Below are 10,157 nucleotides of genomic sequence, written 5' to 3' on the forward strand. Positions count from 1 at the left end.
TGCTTACACAGCAGAGGTAGCTATCTCCAGAGAGCCACCATCAAGGAAAATACATATGCTTAACATACAGACTGTGAATAGTCCCTTTTATATCAATGCATACTGTTAAGCATATGCAAAGATCTTCTCAGGATTGAGGCACAAGGTGTCAACAAATAATAATATTGAACAATAATATTACTTCTAATTGAAATTCTGTCCTGAAGGCTAAATTTGAGAAGCTGGAGAGTGGATGGAAATGCTGAATAGCAAATTATTACAGTAGCAAAAGCTATTCAAGAATATGTAGAAATGGTCAGCAATAGGAAAACTAATATGCTTTTACTATTATGTTTGCATAATTAAATTCTTTATCAATGATGCTTCAGACAACAAAAACAAAAGTTTCATTTTAAAAAATGAAAAGTAATCCTGATACCTAGATTGTGCAAAACATATTCAATCACTTAAATTGTTTCAATGGCACACATACATCTGCATTGCTTTTTGCACCTTTTGTAACCTGTAAACTTTATATTTATTCTTCGATTTGAGCAAGGGGGTGGGAGAATCATCACCAAAGTTATATTTCCGTACCTGTCTGGTACCATGTTTTTGACAAATACTTCACTTTTACAAGCACTTCAGAACAGTTGGGAGAATTTCATCTTATTTCTGAAAGTCTCCTAGAATTAAAAAATTATCCATAGTTTTAGAATTTCTTGAGTGTCTATACAGGGCATCTGTGAAGTTTAACATTATCAAATGTTAAAGAGATAACTTACTGGCAAAGCTTCTATTCAACACAATCTAATAAGGATTTATCCAATGCAAAATAAAGCAAAGTAAGAAAAAGGAGAAGCTGGTCAAAATATGGAAAACAAATGCAAATCTGTAAAAAAAAAAAAAAAAAAAAAAAAAAAAAAAAAAAAAAACACCTGTTAATGAAATTGTTTTTGCCTTTTATGGGGAGGTGAAAATGTCAATTTTGACATTTTCCAAGCAGCTATACAACAGCCTTATATTCAGTAAATTATTCATTATACAACCGCTTGCCCTAGAGACAGAAATAAGAACCAGCCACAACAATCTGGCTTTGTATGTGGATGACACAGGAGAGGTAAATAGCCTTCCTCCTATCCAACTTGCATAAGCACACATCACAATTGCCATCTGAGTGTACTGTTGTGTGCAGGCTGCACCACCCTAAAGACAAATCTATGGTCTGGGTTTAACTAACCCATTACTTCTATTTTGAAGACCATTTCTGCCCTTCAATCTGATTTAGGTGACTAGAAGAGCCCTCTGGGCATAGATCTTCCTTTGCAACATGGAAAGCTTATCGCTGTCATTATGGCAGCTTGCCTGACCCTGCAAAGATGAAATTTAGTAGGTGCTCCATACAGAAGGTGATTCAGAGTTCAAGAGGGTGGGCCTGGTTGATCTGCTCTGTGGCTAGATTTCAATGTGGAAATCCAGGCAGAAAATACAGCTGAGATCTCTTACCTCCCTGAGGGTCCCCTCTGCAGCTACACTTGAATGGTTGCAGGTGGACCCATCAGCTACCATGGAAAGGAAGCCTAGCAAGGCAGAGGCCATACCTATGGATGGCTTCTGGCTCTGTGTGAAGGTTGGGAAGGGATGCGGTCTCCAAAACCCACAGCCCACTAAGCCATTCCATTTGAGGAAGGCTGTGACAAAAGCCTTTAAAAAATTTTCCTCCCCCTCTTAGTGGCCGCCTGCATTTTTTCCTCCATGGGAGGGAGCAATAGGGAGGAAGTGATGTAGCCCTGGGTTGATATTTTCATTTTCACCAACTGACTCATTCAATAATGAATGGCATTCTTTAATGAGGAGAATATCTTTTAGGCAGAATGTTAGTCTTCTTTCCTCTCTGTGTGCAAACAGTATTTTAAAAAGAAAATCTTCCCTACCTCTACTGCTCTGTTACTGATGGTCCTGTGCTAGTGACTTGGGGCATCTTGAGTGCTTGTAGTCACACTGGTCGAATGAGAGTCTGTGAAGCTATGAATTCTCAGCTGATTTCACACATTGTTTTTAGATATAGCCAGCTTCTCTGTACTAACTGCAAATGAATTATTTTCTTAGAAGACAGGCTCAAGGCTTGCTTGAAGGAAGCAGAGGAAGGTTAGGGTGTATTGTTTTGTCTCTCTTTTCAACTACGTTTTTCCATTTGGATTGTCTCTATGCACCACAAACACATTGAAACTGACACTGAACTGTCACTTTCAGATAGTGCTTCACAGAGAGAGCCTTGTCCTCCATCAGATGTTTTCATTTCCATTTCCCTGTAGCACCGCTTGTAACACAAATTGCTTTTTTCAAAGAAAGTTAGTTCTCAATTACTAGGAGCTCCTTTTCTTCAAAAGGTCTAGAGAGGCTGCAACTACACTAACACATTACATGATCAGATCCTTATCGGTAGCCCAGATAGACTTAGAGCCAACTTTGTTTCCCTCAACCCCATCTGCTCTAAGCCTCCTTTACATTGCACCACAGTTTGGTTTGGCAAGGGTCACTTTGGGGAGTCTAACTTAAAGCAGCCTTGGGGCTGCTCTGAATTGTATTTGGCTGTCCACAACTCCAAAGGAATGTTTTGGCTACTGTAGTTCACCATATTTTCCCCAGACATGTCTTGTTAGGACTGGGAAGAGGGTGTTTAGTTGCTGCAATGGTGGTGTACATTACCCAGGAGATTTCTTCATACACAAAGGAAATCCTCAGAGTCAAGTGAGATGGCTTGCCGAGGCCTTACACAGTTAGAGTAGTTCAAAGAAACCAGAATGGATTCAAGAACTAAGCCCATAATGTGACTCAGCACTCATAAAACTCTTCATTTAAGATGCTCACAGAGAATTCAATATAACACTGTTAGGTAGGTAATTAACATCATCAGGATTCATATGCAGTGTAACTCATTTATTTCTATGTAGCTTATGTAAGAGCTCCCCTCAATTACAATCTGAAGACTTCATCATTAAGTTTGTTCAATTTGCAAGTAAAAATTGCTTTTTCTAACAGTCATAAAATGACCCTGGAATCGGACAGTCAGACTGGGTTCTTTCTAGCTCATTCAGTATCACTAGCAAGAGAGGCTCTACAGGCCCAATCATGCCTTCAAAGACAGCTGTGCAACAACACTCTCTCCAGATTATGCTTTCAGCAACATTTTTTCCAACTACACTGAAGGCTAATGCAGTTGACAGGTGTCACTGAAGGCATAATCTGAAGACAATGATGTTTAGATGTTGTTGATGGAATAATTTGGCCTGCAAATGCTCTATTACTGGTGATGAGACAGGAGATGGAAAGAACCAAGGTTGACTGTCAGAGCCTGTGGTGAGTCTTTTGGGCAAGAAGTTAAAAAAATAGAAAGAAACCTATCTTTTTATTTGCAAACTGAGCAAGTTTCACATAGAAATCAGTGCGCTATATTGAACATGGAAACCCCAGCCCAGTGTCATTTCCACAGAGTCACTTTTCAGGGTAGAACAGAATTTTCGGTAATTCCAACATTGCAAAACTTCTATGCCAGTCTGCATGTTTCAGTAAAATACACATTATATATTGATCATATGCATTTAATTCTGTGCATTCAATTTGATATAGTCAAGCCCACAAAAGTCTTGGGGGGAGGGGGAAAGTTTTGATGTTTGAATACCAAAACTGGATGTTCTGTATATAATCTACAGACTGCAATTTATTTGTTTGTATTTATTGAATTGTATTTGAATGCTGAATAAATTTGAAAACAGGACTGGTTCTTCATTAGTCTGTTGCAAAGCCAACTAGAAAGAGAAATATGAATTTTGATTTAGCAACTACTACTTGACCTTCCATAGTTAAAACACAGCAGACTTCAGAAGCTTGTTAACTCCTAGAGTCTTTATTGCAGGTGCTATTATTAAATGGCAATAGCCACTTTCAACTGACTACTGTTGTAAGAGTTATAACTTCTTTGCTACTTCCTTTTCTTTTTTTATCCTGCCCCCTCAGACCCAAATGCAGAAACATAATTTCAGTGTATTGCTTTTGACCAGGATTTTACTCATTAAAAGAAAAAACCAACAAAAAAACCCCCAAAAAACCCAAACCCCAAACAAACAAGTCAATGTCATTTGCACGTTGATTAAACTCACTCTGGCAATAAATGTGGCATATGGCAATCAATGTGATGCCAAACAGAGAAATAAAATTCTATTTATTGCAGAAAGTACATATTGACTTGTGTGTTTTTAAAACTGCAAGCATAAAGTGATTTAATGTATATTTTCATTTAAAATTATCTAGATTTTCTTAAGGTTGCTCATCAGTGTGATAGTGAGTGACTATTGTTTCTACATGGCCACTACTTGATTTCTAAAAGATGAAGGATTTTTTTGTTTATTGTTTTGGAGTATGTTCTGATCAAGTTTTCTCTTCAGTATAACTGCAATATACTACATTTATAACAGCAATATGACTGCAAATGTTATCATAATGTACTATAGTGACTATACAATCAATAAGACTATTGTAAGGTGACTGCTATGTAACAATTATATTCCAATAATGTTAATGCCAGTTCAGCTTCTCTTTGCTAGCACTACAATGCCACGGTAAATCTTTGTCTGCTGTTTATGCATAAACAAGTGCAATATAAGCAATAATGAATGTCCAGATGCATAAAGCAAAGCAATCATTTTATCAAGAAGCCCTGCTGACACAGTAAATCAAAATGAGCTATGCCCATTCACAATTCCAATACTAATTTGTTTCTTGCAGAAGACACTTACCTAAAAGTGAATGAGTATAAGCTTTGTTCTATAGATGCTAGTCTTTTGCTATAGCAATGGGAAAGATGAGGTAGCCAGGGACAAGCTGCAGTGGTGTGCACCAGGATGGCTGGCGGTGCCTTTCTCAGGGTTGTGGCCTGAGCAAAGGGCTGACTCCCTCTTTGGCCACAAGTCTCTTACATATGTCTCTTCCTCAGTTTTCCCCATCTGTAAAACAGAAAACAACTTCAAAATTCAGGGGTGTTTTGAGCAATATTAGTTAATATCTGTAAAATTTTCTGTGGATGCTAAACAGAGATAGGTCTGATCCAAACATCATGTCTGTCAAAGAGGCACAATTGAAATCCAGAATCCAAACAATCCTAAACTTGTAAATTGAAATATTCCAAACTTTCCCACTCTTTGGGGATGTTGAGACTGAGGCTATTATAAAGGTAGATTTGAGTAAACTATTACCCAAACCCAAGCCAGGAGCTCAGAGCTAGAGCTGTGGCTCAGGCCCATCTATACTGTTAAGGGATGCACTGTACTTGCAAAAAGAACCAGGATCAGAATATCAGACAAAATAGGTTCTAGTGAGATAGTTAATAACCCACTGGTATTCCATTAACCTAGTATTTGAAATTTAAAGTTGGAATCTCAGGACAAGCTGCTGATGCAGTCTAAAAAATTTTAGGAGCAGAGCTTCAGCTAGTGTAAATTGTAATAGTGTTAGGTGCCAAGATGTGGACAATCTTGTGTACTGGTCAGAGCAGGCATTCAGAGGAGGGAAACCAGTGTCAGAGGTCCTATGCAGAGTCACGAACCCGAGACAAGGATCAGAACCAGGTTACCTGGATTCAGGGAAGGCAGAAGCAGGGCTGCATCCAAGGCAAAAGTCGGTCTAGGACAGCACTGGAACGCAGCAGGAGCAAACACAGCTTCAGGCAAATGCTGTTAGCAGCCAGGGTTCTGCTGCAGCTGCTGGTCTTAAGAGCAGATCTGCTGATCTCTTCAGCCAGTCAAGTAGGTGGGCCAATCAGACAACTCAACTGGAGCCCAGCTGCACTCATTAGACTGTCTAGGGGTTAAGCAGTCTAGCTGTAGGCCCTTACTCCTGACATATAGTCCCATTTGTTATATATTGGTGACAAAGTAGTTGGGAATGATATAAAACAACATGGCTTTTAACTGTCAGAACAATTAGCTTGGTTATCTAACCACTTGAGCTTTACACTGAACCATAGCACATTATTATGACATTTCATTTATGGTTTATATCCTTACCTATCAAAATATACATAGTGCTACTGTGTATGGCAAATAAAACAGTGTAGACAATCACTGATAAACAGTACTAGGCTAAAATTCTTAATATTCTCTTTACGTTCCTGTCATGAACTTTAAAGTATTCCATGAACAGGCCCTTTTGCTATTCATTTTCAAGGTGTATTATGGTGTTGTTTGTTGTATTGTTGTTCTGTTTAGTTTTAATATAATTGGAAACATTTTATTTTCAAAATGTAAGACTTATCTGCAGTTCCTGATTTGACATGTGATCCCTGAAATCATGCCTTCACACAGAAATCATAGTAGCTTTGCCAAAATCACTGTATCAGTGATACAATAATGAAAGTCAGGCAAATGATATAATTAAGAGAGGATGAAATATACCACATAATGTAATCTATTGAGTTTCTGTGCTAAAATTAAATCTGGTAATACATATCTTGGGTAGTTAGATAATGGAGGATACCTAAATTAGTCATAAAACAACTCCTGGGGAATAGGAACAGTTTACGAACAGGACATTCTAATTTACTATAGTTTTCTGAATATCCTTGACTAAATATTACATATTGTAATTTAGAGATCCTCAAATATTTGCTTTTAATATGAACAACAGAGCTCTACACATGAGAAAAAATGTGTTAGTTCAAGTTATCGTCCATTACAAAAATCATAATACGCAATACATCTCAAATTTGAAATGATTACAAGAAGAGAGGTTTTGAATGTGGTGGTTGTGTATGTATGTGTACATGTACATATGTGCACTAGGTGTTTTGGTAATGGGCACTTTCCAAATACCTATGATGGACAGGCATACAAACAGATAAAGATAAACAGTGAAAAACTAGCATTAATTCAGTATTGAAGCTCAGTTCTCTTCTAAAATATTCTGATACCTCCTTACTCAACTGATTTGCTACCCATGTGCATTCAGAATCATACCTGATTAATTTAGTAACTAAAATAAACAGCTACTTCTTATACTTTGTTTTAGCACTGCAGAGCTAATAGAGTAGTAAAGTGAAGTGGATTCTATTCTGGCTTAACTGAATTATTGTTAACTGAGTTCTTATTGCAGAATCTTCATGCTCAGTGATGCATAAGCCAGAAGAAAAAACATAGCTTTGGTTTTCAGATTCCTGGCTGAGTTTGTAAGGCAGTTCTTAGAATCTTTTCAATTTATTATTAAAAAGATTTATATCAATCTGAGGTCATTGAGAGCAATAAATATAAAAGCCTTGAATGCCATTTCTACACAGTAAAAAATGATAGAATAACAACTTAGTTGAAGAAATAAAGCACAAGAAAGGGAAGAAATTCCAGATAATTACACTGCTTTCACAGTGTTAATATAGCCACCTTACACACACTATAAATTTTATTTAATACCATCTGCTTACCTGATCACAGATGAGACTCCTGACATGGTATGAATTACCAGGACCTGATTCCATGATTCCACCATTGCTACTGGTGTTCATGGGATATCAGAGACCCAAAGTGGGAAGTAAGACTATGCATACATAGTTTTCCCATGTGACTTAAAATGCAAAAAAGTCTCCATCACAAAAATAAAGATTGGGGGGAAGCCAGAAAAGGAGAGGAATCAGGCAGAAGACTGAAATCCTGGCTCCATTGAAGTCAATGGAAAAACTCCCTTTTACTTCAATAGGGAAAGGTTTAACTCTCATTCTTTTCAACAGGGATTCTTTTTAACTGTCTCCTCTTTGTGTGTGCGCATAATTATGTGTAACCCTGAAATTCCCCTTAGTCTTTGGGGCTTGAACTGTCATTATTGATCTGCTTTGGAAATTAGATTTCTCCTTTACTTTCAGTCTACAAAACTGACCAGTATCCCTTTAAGTAATAATCATTTGATTATTTCTCTTAATTGCTTTAGCTTGTCATTGCTGCATTGACAATCATTACCAAGTTAAAAAAAACAAACCCCACAAAATAAGGAATTATTCTCAACCTGGGAGACAGTCAGCAAATTGTAATTAGCAGTGACAGACAGGAGACTCTAGAAAAGTGGTATTTTATGTTATATATTACATGTTGAAGTACAGCAATAAAATTAATCACCCTGAAACTGATGTGTGTATATCTATATAGATATCTATATATAAATGCACACTTTAACATAAAAACATATTGTCAAGCATTATTCATGTAAAAACAACAATCAGGGTATCCAGTTGTCATAAAAATTATTGTGATTAACAAAAGTAATAAGCAAGACCAGCTTACCTGACATCCCATTATAACAAAAAAAGAAGATACAGAGAGAGATAAAATATGGGCTAGACAAGAAAATTCTTTCACAAGCTTGTAAACACTTAGTAGCTCCGGTAATCTGAGTTCACTGTCAAACAATAACTAATGAAATATTATATACTGTAAATGAAGAAGTAGCAGTTAATTGCTTGAAGTGTGAATGATCTACTCAAGAGTAAGCACACAAAACTAGTTGTTTTGTTTTTGTAAACTCGGAATGAACTCTATATTACCACAAGTAGAGGGAATCCCCCCACTCTGGAATGTGTGTGTGTTATATAATAAAAATATGGACATGCTTGCTACACAGGATTATGTTCCCAACCCTACTGGGGCCCTTCACAAGCTCTTTATTTGGAGCATTACTGAATAGCTTCCATGGTTTTGGAGGTGGGGCAGGGTGTGAGAGTGGGGGAGCTCTCTATGCCTGTGTCCCCTCATGAAATTAACCATTTTCAAGGAGAAGTGCCATTGGAATGGATCAGGGAGAAAAGGTATGATATGAGAAATACTATGTGACTGTGTCATTAAATAGTAGCATAATGTATTCTCACCCTGGGGCATGCATAACCTTAACTTTGTTATTTCTTAATTTATGAGTGCTTAGTTGTGTGGTCTAAATAGCATAACATAGGGTTTTTGTTTGCAATAAATTCTGCTTTAAGGTGAGTGAAGACTGGACTGATTAGGTATCTTTACTATACTTAGTGATCTCTAGTTAGCGCATGTCAAATTTAATATAAAAGACGTGTATGTGTAGGTTTGGATCTGGGTATTTCAGAGGGATATTCCTGCACACTTGCAAGGATTTTGTATATGAGGCCTCTTTTTTATGAAACTAATGCTTTTCAAAACTTTCCATTTGCCTTAAGATATCCTGCAATCCAGCCATGACATGTGACATCGGTGGAGGTCCTAAAATTTGCAGCTTTAAACATTCCCAAGTGAAATAGTTAGGTACTATTTTGTATTCCTGTTACTATGTTTTGTACATGAATTACTTTAAGACCATTCTGATCTTCAAATAGGAATTTGAAATGGTACAAAACGTAGTTATTCTCATGAGTAATTTAGGCATGTCATAAACATATATTGTTACCTTATTATTTTCTTTTTATGATTTATGACATTAGAAAGGATTACATGTGACATTAGAATGGATTACATCTGTACTGTTTTCTGCTTTGGTGATGATTTTTGTCATATGAATGAAGATGAGAACAAGAATGAAAATCAGTTCTCATTCTTCAATGTAAGCCATTTGCATGACAGTCTTAAAATTGAAATGAGTGGAGAAAATACAAAACACATTCAATTCTAGTAACAAGAATTGCAGCCTTAATGCAAAAATCATATAAAATTAACTAATTTATATGATAACTTCAGTATTATCTTTTAATTCCATCCTACAACATCCGAAGGCAAGCAAAAGATTATGACCTTGAAGTTCTCAAAATAATGACTGAGATTTATACCTTTTTTCCCCTTTGTTACAGTCTGTGTCATTACAATAAATTATTTTGGTGCCATTTTCTTTTCTAGTTATAATCCTTGACTGAAGAATCTAAAGATTTATGGGTCATTTTTAACATTCTGCATTTGGCTCTGCTGGCAATTCCTTACACCTACACCTGTTTATTGGCACAATTTCAAAAATATGCAGGTACAGGTTCACAGAGCCAGCCAGCTGCAATGTGGAATATTAAGATAATCAAACCTCCTCCTCTTCTTTGTTTTCCAGTATGTTATAATATTTCACAGAATATAGCAGCTATACCAATTCTGATAATTCATGTTGTGATACATATAGTAAAGGAAGTAGAAAATAGCGCA

At 36.6% G+C, this 10,157-nt stretch overlaps 1 long non-coding RNA gene across 2 annotated transcripts in view; it reads right to left on the reverse strand.

The window, feature by feature from the left end:
- Nucleotides 1–5,713, reverse strand: part of LOC137160204 (uncharacterized) — a 44,941-nt gene extending 39,228 nt beyond the window's left edge. The window contains exons 1-3 of one of the 2 annotated variants that reach the window (XR_010921805.1): nucleotides 5,609–5,713; nucleotides 4,776–4,982; nucleotides 3,667–3,788 (exon numbers count right to left, since the gene is read on the reverse strand). This is a non-coding gene — a long non-coding RNA (uncharacterized lncRNA). Of the gene's footprint in view, nucleotides 1–3,666; nucleotides 3,789–4,775; nucleotides 4,983–5,608 lie in introns of those variants that run through there. The other variant, XR_010921804.1, reaches the window with a different exon arrangement.
- Between the last annotated feature and the right edge of the window lie 4,444 nt (nucleotides 5,714–10,157).

This window comes from Emydura macquarii, unplaced genomic scaffold (assembly GCF_026122565.2).
Source record: "Emydura macquarii macquarii isolate MOO-44397 ecotype Brisbane River unplaced genomic scaffold, CSIRO-AGI_Emac_v2 contig_2171, whole genome shotgun sequence".
Lineage (NCBI taxonomy): Eukaryota > Metazoa > Chordata > Testudines > Chelidae > Emydura > Emydura macquarii.